Genomic DNA, 24,399 nt, shown 5'->3' on the forward strand with positions numbered 1-24,399 from the left:
AAACATGTTTAACATATGAATTCCTGCTTAATATGCAGTTATATTATGGACTGTTGGCATGAATTGTACTCATGATGGAGTGGTGGTGTAGCGCTCTTGGAGCGAGTGAAAACCTCGAAGATCCGTCGAGATTTTTAAAAAATCTGCTTCTCTCTCCATTCAAAATCACACTGCTTCACTCCGCGCTCCGCTCACATACTCTGCTATGCGCGAGTTAGGCATCAAATGCGCTCATTAGTAGTCTCGTGAAGTCGGAGACACGAATGCTAAGATAAACCGTCCTGTTCCAATAAAGACGTAACTTCCCTGAAATAAATACAGCCACTAATGAGCCTCTACATGCTCATCATTCGTCTCGTGAAGTCGCTTCCATTTTGCTGTTTACTCACCGGGTTGATGCTCATGAAATGCTCCAGCACAGCAACCACATATAACCTTTTACAAGATACATTAAACACCCCGAATTATAATAACATTTACTATATAACCATCATTCCGGTGATAAACATCTTCTAAATACATATAGCCTAACTAAGAAACTGAATGCGCTTTGTCAGCATGCATTTCATAATCTAATCATAGAGCAATTCCAGCGTTACGGACGTGACATTCAAGGTCAAAACCTGAAATATAAATTCTCATAAATTTTATTCTTTACCAATATATTGAACCATCTCTTTATATTTTTGAAACACCTTAAAATAGAGTCCAGACATCAGAAAAGTTTCAGTCTAAAACCCTGTTTTATATTTTAAATGAGGGAAATACACATACGTTACGGACGTGACAAAAAAAGACTCGAGTTTGAGACAACATATTTTGTAAAATTTCTGCGATTTACAGTGCACAAACCAGAAGTAACAATATCTGCCGAATTGACAAGGGTTGGCTATTTACAAAACCTAAAAAATCAATTTTGTTTAAATTTTCGCTTTTATGTTTCAGAGGAAAAATCTGCGTTACGGACGTGACATCTCTCCGTTACGGACGTGACCGTTCTGAAAGCGGAATTTATCCGACTATGGAAATGCGTATAAAATGCTTTAAAAACTTTAACAGAGACGTCTAATAGTAACTTGTAGTAAGCAATAAACATTCGTTTAGGCCATTATTTAACTAATTAATGTATTCGAAAAGGAGACATTTTAATGTTTTTTATTAATAAACTAATGTTTTCTTGTCAGCTGCCAGATGAAATTCACAGTGCTGACTCGCATCTCCACAGGCCTATACTGGATGTGGCTTTAGAGAGAAATAAAGCCTTCATACTACATAAACGGAGAGTATTTAATTTCGTTTTTAATTGGTTCGTTTAAAAGTAGACATTTTAAGCTAGACATATCTCTTGTAGCCTATGTGAGACACGCTGAGTTCTGGCTCTTTTTTGAGGAACTATCCAGCCTTTCGCAGAAAGCGCATCCTGTCTGTCTTTAGTACTTGTAAAAAAAATTTTAAAAAAAGCTTACGTTAAATCAGGTTCGAACTGATTTTAAGTTGTTTCATTATCAGGAAAAAAATTAAAGTGATTTCACGGGCGCCTCCCTGTCATACAGTATACACATTAATGTTCCGTGCAAACATTTGAATATGGGCCGAAAACGTACATTTGTGTACGTCAGACTGCGAATAAGATGGCGAATATAAGACGACAGATGGCAAATGTTTACTTGTGTATGCACCACAAATCAAATTGCACTACTTGTTTCTTAACCTTAAATACCTTTTTTGCAATATCATGCACAGTTATTATGTATTGTATAGTCTGTCTTAAATTATGATGTATGTTAGATTACCACTTTTAGTAAGTTAGTTATGTACAGGTTTAAAAATTGCTCTTACGTCTTACACAAAATTTAATTCTTTACTTGAGATTCACGTTTTGCATCTGCATAACAAAAAATATTTTCGTATGCAATGATACGAAATTAATCAATTAAACAAAATGTGTTATGAAAAACATATTTAGACAAATAATATATAAAAAAAAACGAATAGGCTAAATAAAGCAGCATGCTTGCTCAGCATGCAAAATCTAGTACTCAGCATGAATGCAGCACAGATAGCTACGAGTTATTTGAAACACACAAAAGTTTAAAATTATATCATGTTGACAATGCACATTATATGACTTAAAAAAAAAAGTTACAGTCCGCCTGTACATATTTATACCCGGACAGCAAATTCTCCGCGAAATTCTCACTGAGAATGTGATTTTTAAAATGTTATTAGAATTAATTTATTTCTAAAATTTTATATGGTAAGCCTGAAACTGGTCATAGCAGATTAGTCATCAGCAACGAAGTAAACATACGCGCTGATATGAAGCAATATGCGCAAACGAGCACATCTACTGAAGGAAGAAGAGTTGGCCATTCACAAAGCATAAAATATCAATTTTATTTCAGTTTTCGTTTATGTTTTTAATACCAATTAAAATTTACTTTCTTACGATGTATTTCTCATGTATATGAGGCAGATGCACCCCAATTTTGAGTCGTTTATTTTATAAACTTATATTATTTTAAATCGTTTATTTATTTACTTTTTTTATTATTATTATTTTAAGTTGTTTCATTATCAGAAAAAATGCCTTATTAGAAAAAAAGTGATCACGCAGGCACCTCCCTGTCATGCATGCGCATTAGTTTTCAGCACAAACACTTAAAAATCAGTAATAGCATATTTAAATTAGGTTAATGCTAGAGTGTGGGATCTGCATTAAAATGAATCTTCACAAGTCTACATCCGAGACAAACGCAGTTATAACCTGCAAATTGAAGGATATATTTGACGTTTTAAAATGATCTAATGAGCCGATGCCGATCCAATTCGTTGATCATTTTTTGCTGTTAATCAAGATTAGGCAAATGTCGCAGCATAAACTTGTTTTAATAAATCGCTAATGCATTAAATAATAAAGATACAAAACAGGTAATTAAATATGCTGAATATATTTTCTACAAATATTTATAAAATGGGAAAACCTAATCTTATTCGCAATCTAGCATTTTGCATAAACTATGCATAAAATAGTGAATTATTTTTAACATGCAATGATACAAAATAAAACCAAACAAGATTTGTAATGAAGAAAAGAATATTTAGACAAATATGAGTGTTGAAACCCCACAGCACATCTCTTGATCACTCAGCAGCATGCGCGCAAAATATTGCTCTCTGCATGAATGCAGCGCAGATAGCGACACAAGTTATTTGAAATAGCCTCCATAAAATGTTTAAATAAGATAATGCTGACAATGAAAATTCTATGACATTTCAAATAGTTTTGACGATTTTTTCCTTTAGTCCGCCTGTGCATTTCTGACCCGCATAGTAAAAGCAGTCTATCTCCGCGCTGTTTTCAGTTGAGAATGCAATTTCTGAAATTTTAGAATGAATTAATTTCTAAAATGTTATGATCGGAAAAACCTCAAACAGGTCACAGTAGTATAGAAATACACAGGCTATCGGTCATCAACTTGTGTGCCAGTATACATATGAATTAATATGAAGCATAAGAGTCACGTCCGTAACGGTCACGTCCGTAACGCATTATTTTGGCTGAAAAGAGCAAAGAATTGAGATGGGCTGTTGATCATAATAAGCATGGCCATAAGTTGGCTTTGTACAGAAAGTTTCAAGTTAATTGCATTAGTAATTACTAAATGAAATAAACTTAATCTTTAAAACGTTACGGACCTGACACAACGCTGAAGCGTCCTGACGTCATTAATCTAGCCCTTATAAATCCAGAAATCATTGCTGTTTAGACAAAGTGAGTTTATTTACTTTTCATACAGGCCTCCATCTTTCTACAAAATACTTACTGTTGACATAAAATTTTAAAAATAGGCAGTCTTTAATCTCTCATTTGAAACCATGAAATACAGTCAAATGAAATTGTAATTTTACAATAAGTGCACCCATCATATGTGGTAAAAAAAAATAGCTATTTCCTTCAAATTTCTATTAAAGCACGTTGATGCAGCTAAATACAGACCTAAATGCACAACTTAAACCGGGTTTTGTTCTTTTTGTATAAACTTTATTTTTTCATGGTAAGGATGACATTTGCGTGGAATTGCTCATAATCTTTTTTCAAAAACTTAATTGTAATATAACATATCAGAAATGCAATAAAAACTATGTTTTGTTTGTTATATTTCAATATTTCTGAATATTACTCTAATATTAAATTATTATTCACTCTTTAGCCTATAAACAGCTTTATAAACCTAATAAAACGAATAAAAGTTTAAAATGAAGTTACATTTCTGCAAAGTTGATATGAGCTCCTGTGCTTTACGACAGACATTCTATTTTGCTTATTGGTAATGTTGAGTGTTGCTGTTCATGCTTTTCATAAAATATTTTTATTGTTGTAATATGAATATCAAATTAAACTTGAAAGACTGCTAACATTCAACACTTTTTTTTTAACCAAAATAAAAAATACACAGCAAAGTGAAGTATGGACTTCACTCACTTGAAGATTTTATTTTTGAACAAAAACACTTTAGTACCAGTGCACTTCTTGTATTTTGTACTAAAAAATCAATATTGGTTGATCTCTATTGTTTTCCCCTCCCTATTAGGCTGCTCCTGTCTTTGAGCTTGGCAGTGCTCCCTTCTCTCTAGAGCAGGGAGGACGAACTCTGGTCCTGGAGAGCCACCGTCCTGCAGATTTCAAACTCACCTTCCTGTAGCTTTCTAGTAACCCTTCAGATCTTGATTATGTTGCTCAGGTGTGTTTGATTAAGGGTTCAAGCAAAACTCTGTGGCTCTTCTGGACCGCCGTTCACCACCCCTGCTCTAGAGCAGTGTTTCTCAACTAGTGGTTCGCGACCCAAAAGTGGGTAGCGGGAACATTTTCAGTGGGTCACGGAGTGTGTGGTCAAAAAAAAACAACAAAAGTTAAATTTTTAACTTAACAGTAATAAAATATTGTTTATTTGTAAGTCTTGGTGATTTTCTTATGATTTATCTGTCACTACTTTTGTATGTTAACAAATAAATAAAAATTTATTATAATTCCTAAAATTATATTATAGTTCCTAAAAATTTGGGTCGCGGCTTGATGACCATGTAAAAATGTGGGTCCCATGGCCAAACCAGTTGAGAACCACTGCTCTAGAGGATCTCCAATTAGCACGCCGCTCCCAAAGAAAACATCTGGGTCCCCCTCTCATCTCTGAGAATGAAGTCCTCTGCTCCATGGAGCTTCGTGAGGCAACCATAACAGGTGTATTATGCTTCTGTATGCAAGCTTCTCTCTGGAGCTCCAATCATGACTGCCCTTATGCTTTAGTTGGCAGTGTCTCCTAACCTTAACTCAATTTATGTCATGTTATGTCAAGCTCTGGGGGCTGTTTCCAAAAGATTCTAAGAAAAGATGGGATTAAAGTCCAAAACCTGACTTGAGATAAAATAACAAATCAATCTGGGTTAAAGTGGTTCCATAAATGACCATTTAATAGGGATGTCCCGATCAGGTTTTTTTGCCCTCGAGTCCGAGTCATTTGATTTTGAGTATCTGCCGATACCGAGTCCCGATCCGATACTTCTATAATAGAGTCAAGAGGTCTAACTCTGTGCCACCGCATTGCCCGTGACGGACAGGGTCATAAAAATTTCGTCATAATTCCTTATCACCTGTCATTTTAATTTTCATATTTTAATTATAACAGATTTAATTGCATTTATTTTGTTCATGTTTTAATTTTTTTATATATGTTGAAGAGAACAGATGAGACTGCTTAACTTTTCATGTTCAACACCACACCCCGCAGTGACATCGATTTTAATATATTCTCATTTTAATTCATCTTTATTATATATATATATATATATATATATATATATATATATATATTAATATATATATATTATATAATTTAATTTTCTTGTGTGTTTTAATTTTCCTGATATGAAAAATGAAATCAAATGAAAGCATAAACATTTATTTAGTTTTAATCAAATGAAAAATAAACCCTTTTAATTTTTGGCAAACAGAGGTTTACTGTTAAAGTCAATACATGGAAGAAAAATTATATTCAGTTTAAAACGTTTAAATAATAATTCTGGTAATAATAAAAGTGGTTAATTTTGTTATAATATTTATTTATATATATATATATATATATATATATATATATATTGTTTTATGTAATGATTTAAATAGGAATATATAAACACCTACATTATACTGTACAAAAGTAATACAAGACTGATATTGTTCTGTTACATGTTGAACCGTACTTTTATTTTGACAGGTTGCCGTGAAGTTTCTGTGTGTACAGTATGATATGATGCTTTCTCAAATGAAACGGAAAAGTGACACTCACAGCAGCTTTGGAGATTGAGTTTATCTGTTCATGTGAGATGCAAAGGCCAAAAATTAGCGGGAGCGTCACGTGTGCTTTAGTATGTGTGTAGTAAAGAAAAAAGACACGTGCTTCCACCATTCATACATACAGAGGGAAAAGGAACATGCAGGATTCAGATTGAAACTGTCTTTTTGCATTTCAGTTTTCACAAACACTAGTCCATATCGTGATTTGAATTAAGTGACAGACCAACTTTTAATTTATTAATCCAAAAATCGACGATTCGGTGGCATTCCGCACTATAGTAAATTCGTTTTTTATGAATGGAGTCCGCAATCCAGTCGGTGTTTTTCTTTTTTTTGCGGAGGAGACATTGTAAACACGCGACCATGTAGAAACAGAAATGACATGCCTTCGTGTAAATAAGATAAATAACATAAGGCTATTTAGTTTGTTTAATAAAAGAACAATGTATAGACCTGTTCTATAGGAAAGATAACGTTAAATTAGTTATATTGTCATTTGGTGCTATATCGAAAATTAAATAAACTTGACGTTCAAGGGGGTGGGCCGCCCCACTAAGATAATGGTAGGGGAAACGCTGATATATATCTGAGTCCTGATCGGGAGGCAACGTCCGATTCCGATCGAGTCTGAAACCATGTGATCGGGCCCGATTTCCGATCACGTGATCGAATCGGGAAATCCCTACCATTTAAGGTCACACAATCTCACTTATGTGATCCTGGTTCAGTCAGTGAAGGCAATTTGATGTGCACGCTTGTTCTATCGCAGTCCTTAATGTCGGTTATGGATCTATTTGTGTTGTTTAATACATTTGAGATGTTGTGTTTTCCTCATGGCATATTCTTCATCTGTGAATGTTAGAAGGTCATGCAAACATATCAAGCTTACTGTCAGGAGTGGACAAGGTTTACACAAAACAATAAATACGGTTGTACGTAGTCTATGGCTTTTATTATTTTTTTTGCGTTGCATTTCCTATGTACTTTTATGTTTAAAGTGATAATAAAGTTAAATATTTGTGTGGGAGAGAGTCAGTGCTCCGTGTGTGCGTGTTTATGCAAACACACTTTGATGGATTAAATGTAGAGCACAAATTTACCATACTTCAGCACATCTCACTTCACATTCAATTGATGTAAAAATATTGCCTGTTTTCTTTTAATGGATATGTTCTGATGTGATGTGGTTTTTATTTGTTTGTTAGTTTTTTTTACAGTTAGTTATGGGGCATTTTCAATTAAAAAGGTCAGTGTAACAGACCAGTGGTTCCCAATCACGTTCCTGGAGGCCACCAAACACTGCACATTTTGCATCTCTCTTTTGTCTCACACACCCATGTTAGGTCTTGGTGCAGGGGTGCCCAACCCTGTTCCTAAAGATTTACCATGCTTCAAAGTTTAGCTCTGACCCAGATCAAACACACTTGAACCAGGTGATTAATCACTTAATTAGAGTAACATGCAGTGTTGGGGGGCTCCAGGAACCTGGTTGGGACTCGCTGTAACAACGCATTTTTATGATTGGCTAACATCATTGCCCATTAATAAAACCTCAGAAAGAATTATTGTGTGATTAATTTTTTATCTGATGGTTGAGTGGGAGTTTGTCCTTTTTCCTTGCCTTTCTTTAATTTTTTTGCATTTGTTCCCTAGCCTAGGGCATAAAAAAGGTACTTTTTTATTACTAATAACTTTTATTAGCTTGAATAAATTGTATAGCAGCCAGCTTAAACTCTATAGGACACCAGCCGACTGTGATCAGGTTTGGACACCATGTTATGAGATCTAGCATACGCATTACAAATCTGCTTTGTGGCATTAAATTGGGGTTAACTTTTATTTATTTGTTTTCCCACCTTAGGCCCAACAGTACTGAAAGAGGAGAGAGAAGTACCTAATGAAACTGAAGAGAAAGATCAGTTTGAGAATCTTCATGTTTCCATTACTGGAAAAAAATCATTTTGTTCTTTACAGTCAGAAAATACATCTACACAAAAAAGAACTAGGAGTTTTTTCACCTGCTTTCAGTGTGGAAAGAGTTTCACTCAAAAAGGAACACTTAAAGACCACATGAGAATTCACACTGGAGAGAGGCGTTTCATCTGCCAACAGTGTGGAAAGAGTTTCAGTCACAAAGGAAACCTTAAAGTCCACATGAAAATTCACACTAGAGAGAAGTCTTTCACGTGCCGTCAGTGTGGAAAGAGTTTCAGTCAACAAGGAGAATTTAAAGTCCACAAGAAAATTCACACAGGAGAGAAATCTTTCATCTGCCAACAGTGTGGAAAGAGTTTCACTCGAAAAGGAAACCTTGAATGTCACATGAGAATTCACACAGGAGATAGGTCTATCTCGTGCGATCAGTGTGGAAAGAGTTTCACTCAAAAAAGAACCCTTAAAGACCACTTGAGAATTCACACAGGGGAGAAGCCTTTCATCTGTCAACAGTGTGGAAAGAGTTTCATTGAAAATAAAAACCTTAAAAGGCACATGAGAATTCACACAAAAGATAAGTGTTTCATCTGCAAATGGTGTGGAAGAAGTTTCAGTAATCCTGGAAACCTTAGAGTCCACCTCAGAGTTCACCCTGGAGAGAGACCTTACGCCTGCAAACAGTGTGGAAAGAGTTTCAGTCAACGAGGACACCTTGACAAGCACATGAGGATCCACAATAGAAAGAAGTCTAACAGATCCCCTCAGTCTGGAAAGAGTTTTGATCATAGTGGAAACCTTGACGTCCACCAGAAAATTTACATTATAGATAGCCTTTTGACCTGCAAACAGTGTGGAAAGAGTTTGACTCATAAAGGAAATCTAAACAGGCACATGAGAATTCACACTGGAGAGAAGCCTTACACATGCAAACAGTGTGGAAAGAGTTTCAGTCAAATAGGACACCTTTACAAGCACATGAAGATTCACAATGGAGAGAAGGCTGACAGATCCCCTCAGTGTGGAAAGAGTTTCAACCAAAATGTATAAACGGACAGTTCCGGCCCTTGATTCTGATTGTTTGAACCACATCTGAAGCTGTTGTAAATTACTCTACAAACCGAAAAAAAAAACCAATGTAGGGTCCGGACCAATTAGACACAGTTGTTCATTAGATTTACCAAATAATAAATTTTTCATTAGATTAACAAATGGTCACAGTCCCCCTTCACCCAATCCACAACACTGGCTGCCATGATGTCTACAAATGGTCTTACTATGGCATCCAGGACTCCTCTGCCAGACCAGATAAACTTTACGAATCAAAAGTATGTACTTTCCCCAACTAATACTCTAAAAAGGACACATACTGCCATAGGAACTGACTTCTTTCATTAATTCTTATAAAAACCTTTCTGTGAATGAACACACAGATCCTCAGATCATTGTGTATATTATAACTGTTCATTTATTTTGTCTTTTGTATTTTGTAATGTTTTTATGCATGTGTTATGATCACTATGTAGTATAACATAACATATAACATGATGAGTCTCGTTGAATTTGTTGATGATCTAAAAGATTGTGTCTTATCTTTTGATACCTATGCAGAATATTAGTGTTTTAAGAATCTTTAGTAGTTTTTTCATGAACAACCAATCCCAGAATTGGCTCTCTAGCCTCCCAATGATCAATTAACCTGGCCTCCCCATTACCTTTATCTCTTAACTGCGACCCCCATAGGAGATAAAGGGTTCACACAGTGACTTGCCTCAGTTCTCCAGGCTTTTCTCAGTTCTTTTAGTACCGTGTCTCATCACCTTGCCATCTTCTGGTTGATAAGTCCCAGAGTTGATTCTTCTTCGCCTGGGAGGCCTTAAACTCCTAGGAAGATGAGCTAGAACTCTCTAGTCAAGTCAAGTCAAGTCAAGTCACCTTTATTTATATAGCGCTTTTAACAATACAGATTGTGTCAAAGCAACTGCACAGTATTTAAACACCACAATAGTGGGTAGGTAACGCATTATTGTAAACAATCAATTTTAAGATCAAGGCAGTACAGCAACGAATTCAGTGATATCATCGTCAGTTCAGTTCAGTATTATACAATATCGCTGGAAAGTGTCCCCAACTAAGCAAGCCAGCGGCAAGAAACCAAAACTCCATCGGTGACAGAAATGGAGAAAAAACCTTGGGAGAACCAGGCTCAGTCGGGGGACCAGTTCTCCTCTGGCCAGACGAAACCAGCAGTTTTTACCAATGTCAGATTGTAGAGAAACTCATCAGGTTCCTGTGGAGTCGCACCAATGGCCGTCTAGGTTGGCAATGTCTTCATTGATTCATCTCTGGTGCTCATCTGGTGACCCCATCATCGGCGGTCCTCTGAGGGGTTGGCATCATCTCTTATTAGGTATTCTGAATCCGGACTGAATCTTGTATAATTCCTAGTTACCACGGGATGGGAATCCCGTGGCAGAAACAGAGAAACAAATAGAGAAATAATTAGCGTAGCTGCTGTTCCAACTTCCAACCAAGCAAAAAATAATGTGTTTAGCCCAAGCTGAAGAAAGTTGATATGCATTTGATCAGATGTAACTGAAGTACAACGTTATGAGATACATTATGTGAATGCTTGGCTAAAGAGATGAGTCTTTAATCTAGATTTAAACATAGAGAGTGTGTCTGAACCCCGAACGTTATTAGGAAGGCTATTCCAGAGTTTGGGAGGCAAATGTGATAAGGCTCTCCCTCCTTTAGTGGACTTTGCTATCCTAGGTACTACTAAAAGTCCAGAGTTTTGCGACCTTAGGGAGCGTGAGGGATTGTAGCGTGGTAGGAGACTAGTTAGGTATGCAGGAGCTAAACCATTAAGGGCCTTATAGGTAAGAAGTAATATTTTGTAAGTGATACGGAACCTAATAGGTAGCCAGTGTAGAAACCGTAAAATTGGGGTAATATGATCATATTTTCTTGATCTGGTAAGGACTCTAGCAGCTGCATTTTGGACTACCTGTAACTTGTTTATTGAAGAAGCAGGACAACCACCTAGTAGTGCATTACAATAGTCCAGTCTAGACGTCATGAATGCATGGACTAACTTTTCTGCATCAGAAACAGGTAACATGTTCTGTAGCTTAGCAATGTTTCTAAGATGGAAGAATGCTGTTTTTGTAACATGAGAAATATGATTTTCAAAAGACAGGTTGCTGTCTAATATAATACCCAGATTTTTAACTGTAGAGGAAATAACAGTACATCCGTCTAGTTGCAAATTGCAGTTTAAGGCATTCTGTGTATTGTTTTTTGGTCCAATAAGTAATATTTCGGTCTTATCTGAGTTTAATAGTAGAAAATTATTGGTCATCCAGTCTTTCACATTTTTAACACACTCTGTTAACTTTGCTAAGTTTCATCTGGTCTTGTTGAGATATATAGTTGAGTGTCATCAGCATAACAATGGAAACTAATCCCATATTTCCTAATAATATTACAGAGGGGTAACATGTAAATTGAAAATAGTAGAGGACCTAGGACAGATCCTTGTGGCACTCCATACTTTACTGGTGATAGCTGCGATGACTCCCCGTTTAAATAAACAAAGTGGTAGCGATCAGTCAGGTATGATCTGAACATCCTAAAGCCTGCCCTTGAATACCTGTATAGTTTTGTAATCGATCTATGAGTATTTCATGATCTATAGTGTCGAACGCAGCACTAAGATCAAGTAAAACTAGCAATGAGACGCAGCCTTGATCTGACGCAAGTAGCAAGTCATTTGTGATTTTTACAAGTGCAGTTTCTGAGAGATTATTATTTTGCAAGAAGGAGCACAATTGAGCAGACACAACTTTTTTCTAACATTTTAGACATAAATGGAAGATTAGAAATGGGTCTGTAATTTGCCAGTTCACTAGGGTCTAGCTGTGGTTTCTTAATAAGAGGTTTAATAACCGCTAGTTTGAATGGTTTTGGGACATGACCTAGAAATAACGATGAATTAACAATATTAAGAAGCGGTACTTCTGCTACAGGTAACAACTCTTTTAGTAATTTAGTGGGTACAGGATCTAATAGGCATGTTGTTGCTTTAGATCTGGTGATAAGTTTATTTAATTCTTCCTGTTCTATATTTGTAAAGCACTGCATTTTTTCTTCTGGTGTAATAAATAATGCTGAAGTATCAGTTGCTGTAGTATCTATATTTGTTATTATATTTCTGATGTTGTCTATTTTATCAGTAAAGAAATTCATAAATCATTACTATTAAACTGTGCAGGAATATTTAGGTCAGGCAGCGTCTGGTTATTTGTTAATCTAGCCACTGTGCTAAATAAAAACCTTTGATTGTTCTGCTTTTTTTCTATGAGTTGGTGGATGTACTCAGCTCTAGCAGCTTTTAAAGCCCGTCTATAGCTGGACATGTTTTTGCATGCAATTCTAAAAACTTCTCAGTTAGTTTTTCTCCATTTACGCTCAAGTTTTCGAGTTTCTTTTTTGAGAGAATGGGTATTACTGTTGTACCATGGCGCAGTACATTTTTCTCTAACCTTTTTTAGCTTGATGGGGGCAACAGCTTCTAATGTATTAGAGAAGATAGTGCCTATGTTACTAGTCATTTTGTCTAGTTCATGTGTATTTATGGGTAAATACCGTGCGATATAATTAGATCTAGTGTATGATTAAAACGATGAGTGGGTCCAGTGACGTTTTGCTTGACTCCAAAAGAGTTTATCAGGTCAGTAAACGCAAGTCCTAACGCATCATTTGTATTATCAACATGAATGTTAAAATCCCCACAAATTAATGCTTTGTCAAAGTTAACCAATAGGTCTGAGAGGAAATCTGCAAATTCTTTTAGGAAATCTGTATACGGCCCTGGAGGTCTATACACAGTAACCAGAGCAAGTGATAGGAGAGATTTCTTTTGTATATCTGACAGAGTAACATTAAGTAAAAGTATTTCAAATGAATTAAACCTGTACCCTGTTTTCTGAGTAACATTGAAAATATCACTATAAATTGTTGCAACACCACCGCCACGACCGATCTGATGGGGTTCATGCTTATAACAGTAGTTTGGTGGAGTAGACTCATTAAGACCAATATAATCATTTGGTTTTAGCCAAGTTTCAGCCAAACAGAGTACATCAAAGCTATTATCTGTGATCATTTCATTTTAAATAAGTTATTTGGGTGCGAGTGATCTAATGTTTAAGAGCCCATGCTTTAAAAATTGTTTTTGTTCATTTACTGTGCATTTTTCTGGTTTAATCACGATTAGGTTTTTTCTAGATCCTGCATTAAACATTTTTTTGACCTCACTATTCGAGGAACAGACACAGTCTTTATAGATTGGACAGCACCAGTACTATCGTTTAAATGTGCAGAACAAAAGCCATCATCGCAGCTATTTGAAGATTTGCTTACTAGTCAAATGGAGCGCAGCGTCCTGGAGATGTTGTCCGACAGCAGTTCTGCTCCGACTTTGCTGGGGTGCAGGCCATCAGAGCGGAAAAGCCTAGGGCGCTCCCAGAAAAGATTCCAATTATTAACAAAGAGCAGATTCTGTTCTTTACACCATGACAACAACCATTCATTTAGAGCAAAAAGTCTACTGAACCTTTCGTGTCCACGTCGATACGTGGGAAGCGGTCCTGACACGATGATCTTCGTCGTGGGCGATGTGCTGCGTACCGTCTCGATCAGGCTCCCGAAATCCCTCTTCAAGACCTCCGTCTGCCGCAGCCTGACGTCGTTCACCCCCGTGTGCAGGACGATCGCATCGACGCTCACATCGTCCTTCAGGATGGCAGGTATCTGTGAGGAAACATCGAGAACGCGAGCACCAGGGAAACAGTGAGTGTGCACTTTACCGGTAGCTAAGTTAGCACGAACGTACCGGACGATGGAGTCTCTGACGATAAGATCTCGAAGACCGGAGGTGGCGGAGGCGGGGAGGTCCTGGCCTGCAACCCATGGATCTGCTTCTCAACGGCCTGCAGCTCGAACGTGTCTTCACCTGCACTCAAAGGTAGACACAAATTCGCCATTAAAGCTGAGTAAACAGTTGAAATGTGTGTGATTAGAGAATAAACAATGTAAGCAAGATTAGCCGCAACCACATTGGCAATGTTAAATGGGCTATAAGCTAGTTTAGTAGCAGACTCAGGAAAGCAAATAAAAACGAATGATAAAAACTAATGATAAGGCGTTCTGATTGTTTTTGTTGTAAAACACAATGGGGGTATATTCACATGTTGTGGAAGACAAAAATTATGGTGTATAGAATTGTTTTTGGATTTAAAAATCGAAAATAATAATTTAACTCGACGGAGCTTCAACTCAAGTCATGCGCTTGAACAAACAGGAAGTGATGCGGATTAAAATTAAAAATTCACTCTGATTGAAAATAGTGTAAAGGTTTTCTGAGTAAATGTAAGATTGAATAAATAATAAATAAAACTTTTGATTTTCATGTAGTACTTTTGTATTGTCTTTTGTATTTGCTTTACACTGCATACTACATTTAAAATTATATGATTGAATAGGCCTATCTATTTAGTCTTATAGACACAGAAAATTAAGAAAACTGTAAAAGTACAAAATATAGACAATCACTGTAAAAATTGTTGATCTATTCTGTAATATTTTTAACATATTTACACAGTTAAACCCCCATTGTTAAATCAACGTTTAGTCCCACTCTAAGCAGAGTTAAAGATAAGGCAATTAAGTAATCAATTAAGTGCTGATTGAGCGTTAGTGATGAACACCTGCTGTTAACAAGCAGAATTACTGAAGAAAAACAAACACAAGAACTACAACTGACTTCGTCCACATAGTTAGATAAAATCAACTGAAAACAAATACATCAAATCTCAGCAAAGCAGGATTTTTCAAAATCCACAAACAGTAGCACCAGCTTCACTCATTACTAACCAGTCTGACTATATTTCTTAAATTGTTTCAGCATCTCACCACATGTTCATTTTAATTTTATTAAAACGTTTTGCAACCATTTACACAAACACCTGCGTCCTGAACATGCCTTAGAATTACTTAAGCATAACCCTTATACCTACTTCTATACTTTAGGTTAATTATAGACTAGAACAGACTTTAAAAATGCACTTGAATTTAAAACTTGAAAGTAAAATTTGCTCAAATTACATTTTTTCACACTTTGATACATTTATGAATATTTTTATAAAATATTTTATATTTAGATTTTTTTATATATTTTTAAATATTCAATGTGAAACCCTTTATTCCAAAAAAATGAGCAGACAATACAAAAACGATTTGATGAAAAAAATGAACATTTATTTAACTTCTATCAAAACATGCAGAAAATCTTTAAGTGAAATCAGAAAGACAGTGAATGCTGTTTCAGTCTACAGCCCTCACACCTGTGCGTCTTCGACTTCTCCACAAATTCCTTTTGCTTGTGGTGGCAGCTGGAGCACCGGCGTTGAATAAACACCTCTATACCTTTTATTGTGCAACCGAAAAGCGTTGTTGATTTCTCATCTTCTTGGATGGTTGCTCGCTCTGCCACCTCCAAGTCTGCAATCTGTTTGATGCTGCTAGATGGACCAGTACAGACGCAAAGGCACCCGTCTCTCTCTCTGGTGGACAGGTTCTTGAAGACGTAGGACATGCCGGCCTCAGCAGCATTGACAAAGCTGTCCCACAACGTCAGCTTCATCTCCCCTGTTCTATCATAGATATAGACCTCTTTGAGCTCACAGTCCGAGCCGCTGACCATGACCACCCTGCTTATGATGCCCTGCAGCGCAACCTTTGCATGGACCTCTCCTACCTAAAGAATGCAAGTAAACAGCATTAGTTTGCTATACATTTTGACCACAAACACAACAAAGGTCCCGCAATATACGGCTCTGAAACATCAGCTCTGCAATTCGCACCTTCTCTCTGGGACTTCTCCTCCGCCATGGTAATTTTTCTGCAGCTTGGTGGCACGCACCGCAAAAATGGCAGCGTGGTCACCTCCACCCCGGTCCTACGAAAGCACATGATGTCAAATCCCTCTGGATCAGAAAAGCCTAAGGAAAAAGCAAAAATCTGTGATTAATACAGAAGCCACGGCCAACTCAGCAAAGAGTCACAATAAAAGTTCTCAGGGAGGTTCATTTACATCTAGGCTGCTCACTTATGCTGCGCCTGACTGGGTTGCCGTTCTTTTTTAGCCTGGAGGAAAAAAGCTTGTTTATCCATAGCAAAGACGACCAAAAATGGTATGGCTGCCTGGCGCTCTGAAGAACAGCAGTGAAGAACGCAGAACTATTCTTGGACTGATTTCTGGGAGAGACGTTCCCTCCACTGAGTCTTCACTGTCTTTTCGTACCTTAGCAGAACTGCTCATGCATCCTTTTCGAGACACCACCTGATGCAGACTCAACTTGGCTTGCTCAGACAAACGACAGCACAGATAGCAGTTGAGCTTCTTATACCTCTAATATGCAAATTATATTAAGACTAAGCCTCCCATTCGCTTCAGTGTAAGGGGCCAACATAACGATTTCGAAGGTAAAGAAGGTGAAGACGCGGTGAACTGATTTGTCTTTAACTTCACTCCCAGAAAGCAATCCAGGAATAGTTCTGCATTTCTGACCGCTGCCAGGCAGGAGTTTCTGAAAAAAAAAAAAAAAAAACTGATCGTCTTCGTTCAAGCTGAAAAGAACCAGGTGCGGCTGTGGAACTTCAGCTACACCATTAAGAAGCCTTTCCAGATGAACCTCACTGTTTTGTATTGTGGCTCGTTGCTCAGTTGGCCTTGGCTTCGGTTTTAATTAAAGATTTTTGCTTGTTCCTAGGCTTCTCTGATCCAGATGGCAGTGACTTCTTGTGCTCTCATGGGACTGACGTAGAAATGACCAAGCTGCAGTAAGTGGACACGGTCAGTGGCTCGGACTGTCAAATTAAAGAGTTGCACATCGCCTGCGTCTATATAGAGAGAGTTAATAGTACTTTTCCTTACTTTGGTATGCAATTATTTAAATTAATATATAACAGTAAAACTGCATGTGTTACGGAAGCAGTGTTATTGGTCAGAACCTGACCAATCCGTAACAGCATGAACATTTGATTTCATGTTTTTATTTATATTTCAGATTTGATTATATATTTGTATTATTTTAATAAACATGTCTAGAGAAATATTGAATAATATTTCACCTTATTTTGGTATGCAATTATTAAAAAATGATACAGTACAACAACTTGAAAATCAGCACAGTGGTACTTGTGGACATGCAGAACAATAATCTGTTGTCTCTTGTCTGAGTTTTCAGAAAACAATTTGATTTCATATTTTTATGATTTTTATTTTTTTCCATACAGCAATGTAAACAGCTTTTGTCTTGATTTTGGTATGAAATTATTAAAAAAACATTACAGTTAAACAACATGAAAATTATGTCAGTGGTACTTTGGGACATGCATAACAATAATCTGTTGGAGTTTTCAAAAAACTATTTGATTTCATATTTTTATGACTTTTTTATGTACAGCAATGTAATAACCATTTGTCTTTACTTTGGCATGCAATTATTAACAGATTATACAGTAAAACATCTTAAATCACCACAGTGGTACTTGGGGACATGCAAAACAATAATCTGTTGGAGTTTTCAGAAAACAATTTTATTTAATTTTTTAATGAAATTTAAAAATGTTTATAAAAGAATATAAATAGCAATTGTCTTCACTTTAGTATGAAATATTAAAAAGTGATACAGTAAAACAGCATCACCACAGTGGTACATGGGGACATGCAGAACAAGATTATGGAGGAATTTGCAGAAAACAATTTACTTTTATATTTTAATGTTTTTTAAAATGTCTATACAGCAATGTAACTAGCATTTGTCGAATTTCGGTATGAAATTATTAAAAAATGAAACGGTAAAACCATTTGAAAATCACCACAGAGGTACTTGGGGAAATGAAGAACAAGTTTATGGAGGAATTTACAGAAAAACTTTTTTGTTTTTATATTTTTATGAAAATCTAAAATGTCCATACAGCAATGTACCCACGGCTGAAACGCCCCTCTTCTCCTTCCATCCCCATTCTGAGGCAGAAGTAACCAAACTTCTCCTCTCCAGCCATCCGACGACATGTCCTTTAGACCCCATCCCCTCACACCTTATCCAAGCAATCTCCCCTACAATCCTACCAGCGCTCACACACATCATCAACACATCTCTTCTCACAGGCACTTTCCCCACTACATTTAAGCAGGCCCGGGTAACCCCACTGCTCAAAAAACCTACACTTAACACTTCACTCATAGACAACTATAGACCTGTCTCTCTCCTTCCGTTCATAGCAAAAACATTGGGACCTTTATTTCTCTCACAGAACAACCTATTGGATGCTAACCAGTCAGGGTTCAGGAGTGGCCATTCAACTGAGACGGCACTACTGTCTGTCACTGAGGCCTTGCGGACGGCAAAAGCTGAGTCCAAATCATCAGTGCTCATCTTGCTGGACCTATCTGCTGCTTTTGATTCTGTGAATCACCAGGTCCTCCTGTCTACCCTCTCAAAGTTGGGCATCACAGGGACTTCACTTCGCTGGTTCAAATCCTATCTCTCTGGTAGGTCTTTCAGGGTGGCCTGGGGAGGGGAGGTTTCCAAAACTCATCAACTGGTCACTGGGGTTCCTCAGGGATCAGTTCTTGGACCCCTCCTCTTCTCCATATATACCACATCTCTGGGCCCCATCATACAGGCACATGGCTTCTCCTACCATTGCTATGCTGATGACACACAGCTCTATCTTTCATTCAAACCAGATGATCCATCAGTAGCTGCAAGGATCTCTGGCTGCCTGGCGGATATCTCTGCATGGATGAAGGAACACCATCTTCAGCTCAATCTAGCTAAGGCTGAGCTCCTTGTCTTTCCCGCCACTCCAACTTTACAACATGACTTCTCCATCCAGTTAGGTTCATCAACAATTACCCCATCGACTTCAGCCAGAAATCTTGGTGTAATCTTTGATGTCCAATTGACTTTTAAAGACCACATAGCTAAAACTGTTGATTGTCGATTGCAAAGTAAACACAGCGATGGAGAGGAAAAGGCCAAAGCTGGTAGGTGCCCAATTTAGGAAAAAAAAAAGAAAAGAAGATGAGGAGAAACAGGGCAAAAGATAAAGGTATGCAACAATGTTCTCTCTGTATGATTGAGGTATTCATGACATTATGTTAATTAGTGGTATAATGTTAACTCTTAGGTTTGTTAGCCTTATCGCTTATAATGCTTGATATGCTCACCTTGCAAAAAAAAAAAAAAAAAAAAAAAAAAAAAACACACATTAAAAGCCTAATATACAAACCATCACAGAAATTCTAATCGTTTCTATTAAATACCATTTAATTTCTTATTGTAGTGTGTTTTGGGCACTTTTCCGATAGGATTTTCCATCCCACCCACCAATAGAATCCATCACGTACCAGCAGACACTTACCATTAAAACCAATACAATTCCCATTATAACCATTAAATATATTACATTTTCTATTATTTTTGGGCAGGGTTCTATAATTTTTTCAGCACAAGATCTAATTAAATTTAACCACAAAATTATGCTTTGCAACTGTTGCAAGTACAGTTATTATTTATTTCCATTGTTTGTGTTAATTTTGGCTACTGTAAATAGCCAGTGTAATTTACATGTGTTGATAGTTTAAAAGACAAACATTTTCCATTTGCTATAACTCTGTAACGTCGCAAAGTATATAATTTGAGGCAGTAAATTAACCAAGGAGCTAATTGTTCCTCTCATAGATTAGATTAGATTAAATTAGATTAATATAGTGTCTAATGACAGACATTTAGCATGTTAAATTTGCAATTTTAAGAGTAATATTGTAGCCAACAGTCTTTTGATGCCAATTTCAACTGCGTCTGCCACTTGTCAGGATGAGCCACCTAACTCCCCCCCGACACAGGACTCTGCTGGAATGGTCTCTGCTTTTCAGGATGAGCTTTCGTCTGTGTCCTCAGCAAGTCATATGTCTCCACAAACATCTAATATTGGCAACACAGGCAAAGTTTTTTTCAATAATTCTGGACTGCACTCTAGATATAAGCCACATAGAACAGTTGTCAGTGGTCATTAGAGTGGTGTCACTGATGGAGAAGCCCCATATCAGGGAAAATTTTATGGAATTTTTGAAGGCAGAGGAGTCCACAGGGCAGCACTTGGCATCCATGATCCTGACAAGACTTGAGGAGTTGGGAATTCCTTTTGACGACTGCAGAGGACAATCATGACAATGGGGCAAACACGAAGGGCAAAAATAAGGGAGTTCAAGCCAGGCTCTTAGAAAAGAATTCCAGAGCTGTGTTTGTGCCATGTGGGGCGCATACCAGGCACGTGCAGAGGGGGGGGGGGGGGTGCTCGAGCACCCGCCCCTTTTGCTCAGATGCCCAAAGTGCCCTTCTGTCAGAGGGCACCTGCAGGTCTTAAAAACTCCAAAATTTAGTTGTATCAAATTTAAGGCCATAAAAAGTTTGAAATATGTTAAATAGTATAAGAAGATACTTAATTATAATTTAGGAGGTCGTACATTTGGGACGATATCGCGATAGGGCTGGATTAAACTTCAAAGTCAAACTTAAAGCGCCCCCTTGTGACAGAGAATTTAATGTGCCTTCTAAGAATCTAAACAAATAAGACTGTAATATTTATGTTTTAAATAAATATAATAAATGATAAACTCAATTTATCCCTTTTAATGGTATAAAGGCTGAAATTCCATTGTATAAGATGTTTTGTTTTGTGTGAACCTGTATCTGAAATTATAAATCATGCCATTTTATGCCTTAATATTCTACCGTACATTGTCAAATCCTACTCATACTGTTCATTTTACTTCTGCTGCTCTTAAAAAGGGTCACAATTTGCCTTAAATTGACATTTAAAATATTTTAAATAGTGAAATTATATTCCTTCCTTAATATGTTTGTTTTAATTCCATACTCTGCAGTAAAGCCTGTTGTCTACAATCTTACAATACAATACAAACTGTACAATACAATACAAAGTGAAAAAAATATTACTGATTCTGTTGTTTGAGTCCTGAAACGCAATTTAAACTTCAAATAATGCATAATTTGTCTTGTTAATGACATTGTTACTTGTTACATAAGTAACTGGATGCCTACAATGGACCCTAGGGGCTCTTTAATGCCTTGTTTCAGATGCCCTTTTTATACTTTGAGCACCTGCCCCATTAAAGGTCTCTGCACGGCCCTGGCGCATACATTAAACATACCTGCAAACTTGTTGCTTTTCGGCGACAATCATCATTTTCATTGTCAATTGGGTCATTCACGTGAATCGTGTAGAACCGGAGAGTTTTTTTTAGCAGGGGGCGGGGGGGCTTGAGTTAATTGACATCTGGGCCGATCGGAATCTCAACTGAGCTCGCGCCTGTCAAGAGAGGGAGATGGGGGTGGGCTTGCGTGCCATGTAGGCCATTATTAAACAATTCTTATAAATGACATTTTTTCTGGACCAATCGGAATCTCAGCGCTTGCTTCAGGATCTTGAAACACGCTGCCATCTGTGTTCGCGCATGTCAAGAGACACGACCTAATGTTTCCACTGATGGAAATTGAATTCAAGGTAAGTCGGTCTTTTTGGAGCTTTTTGGATGCTTTTGATGTTACTTGTAGTTGTTTAATTTTTAACCCTATATCTTTCTTCTGTGGAGGTTAAATGTCCCTGGTGGCATAATTAAATAGGTCTTATCTTGCCTTAGATTCTCCAGTATGGTGTGGATCAGAGCCAGCCAACATTCACTGATGGAGAAAATGCTGTCAACTGGTGGGCAGATGTTTCTGATGCAGGAAGGTACCCAGCACTCACCAAAACAGCACAGACAGCAATGTCTGTTTGCCATGGGCCACTGATTGAGTCATCTTTCAGTTACATGTCAGAAATCATTGACTCAAAAAGTGGCGGCATGAGCATCAGCACTCTGAGTGCCATCCAAACTGTGAAACACACCATGCTGACCCAAAAGAAGACTGCAGTTAAAATGTTCAATAGAGAAAACATAAAGTATGGGCCAGTGTAACGGAAGATGTGTCAAAACATCCTGTCAGCTGGAAGTAAGGACAAAGCTTTAAGAAAGCAAGCAGCCTTGAAGGAGATGGAGAGAGGGAGGATGTTCGACTGCCAGCCATCCTCAAGCGCTGCTTGAACCAAGGCAGAAGAGAAGGCTCTGGCCAGAAGGAGGCATGCGGCCAAACAATGAAAGCAAGCTTGTGAAACCCTTGTCCAGGCTAAGATGGAAAAAATAAATGTTTTTCAGTATAATATAATTTTGTTGTTTTCTTATTTTAGTGTCATGTGCCTAACACTTACTTGAGTTCACAGTGTCAGTGTCACCCATTCTGCATAAACCCATCTGGGACCTAATTATTTGTTCAGTGGCTGTTGGTCAGAGCAGAGGTGTTGTCTGTGAACTAAAAGGTGATAGTTCACCGATAAGATAGTGAAAGTGTTTGCAGCGCGTTTGTGTGTTTGCAGCACTTTTTTGTGTTTGTGTTGCGAGGATTTGCAGCACCTGTGTTGTCAAACTGATGAAGATGTTTTCTTAATTTGTTGTAGTTTTTTTCTGTTTGCGTGTGTTTTCTTAAGTTGCAGCCCATTGAGCTCTCTTGGCCACCGTATTATCATGACAAATTTTTCCCGTTATCACGACATAACAAAAGTTGTTTTCTCGTTTTCATGACTTATTTTTCTCGTTATTTCGACATAACCGAGGTTCTCGAAGTCACACTTAATCTTAAGTAAAAAGATAAGTATATTCTTAAGATGATTTTTTGGAATACAAAATATTCTTAACTTTTTTCTTATTGTAAAAAATGAGAAGAAAATGGCAGCTAAGAAGAAATTTCTTCTTAAGAATGTTTCGTGATTCTGGAACATTTATAAGTTAATTAAATGTCAATAATTAACTGCACGAATTACAGTGAACATGGAGAGGTCCTTACTCTGTCCCAAACTTGTACAGTGAGGTGGATATACAGTACAGTATTCTGGTCCCAATCAGCTATTTGTAATACTATACTGCCACCTGTTGGCGCATTTGAGTAACTTCGAGAACCTCTGTAATGTCGAAATAGCGAGAAATATAAGTTATGAAAACGAGAAAAAAGATGTTGTGATTACGACAAAACAACTTCTGTTATGTTGAGATCACAAGAAAATGATGTTGTGATCACGACAAAACGAGAAGAAAAAAATAACAATGCATGGCCGCTTAGAACTTCCGTAATCACTAGTGCATGTGGCTATAAAAAAAATATTTAGGAGCACCACTGCAACTGATCCAATCACCATATTTTTGCTTCTGCTGAGGGGAGCTTAAAATCTTTTTATGTTTTTGCAGCGTTAAATAATGTATCACAGACATATCTCACAAATCCTTTCATAAACAAATTGTTTTTTTTTATAAAGAAAACAAGCAGTACGTAAATTAATAGAGTAAATTTAATCTACACTTCAGTCACTAAATAAACAGAATGAAAATAATCAGAAATTAAGTTATCACATATTGTGTAAAAATACATGCATCAGTAACAAATGCAATAAAAAATTAGCAAATAAAGCATTCACAAAGTAAAAATAAATTCACCTAGGAACAATAATTGGTGGTCTCTTTTAATACAATCTTGTTTATAACTCTTGTTAATGCACTGCAGACAGTAGGCCATTATTATCACTATACTCATAATCACCAATATTAAATTTTTATTTTTAAATAGCTGATTTGTAACATTTTTGTATGCTTTTTACCCTCGCTGCTTTCTGACAGTTTCACTTTAGGGCCCCCAACATGTTTGCGATTGTCCAGACTGTACCATCAGTAACTAACAATGCGGTCTTTCAGGTCACCTATTTTGCAATGGCAGGGGGCCTGACTGTAAAGGACAGTGTTTGGAGAGTGATGGCGAAATTACTAACCAACTCCTTAGCAAAGCAGTTTAATTGGCGTGGGGTAAACGGGAAATGGGGGTTTGAACGACTTGCCATTAAAGATGTTATTCTCAGTAAGTTTTATTTGT

The sequence above is a fragment of the Garra rufa genome, chromosome 1 (genome assembly GCF_049309525.1).
Source record: "Garra rufa chromosome 1, GarRuf1.0, whole genome shotgun sequence".
Lineage (NCBI taxonomy): Eukaryota > Metazoa > Chordata > Actinopteri > Cypriniformes > Cyprinidae > Garra > Garra rufa.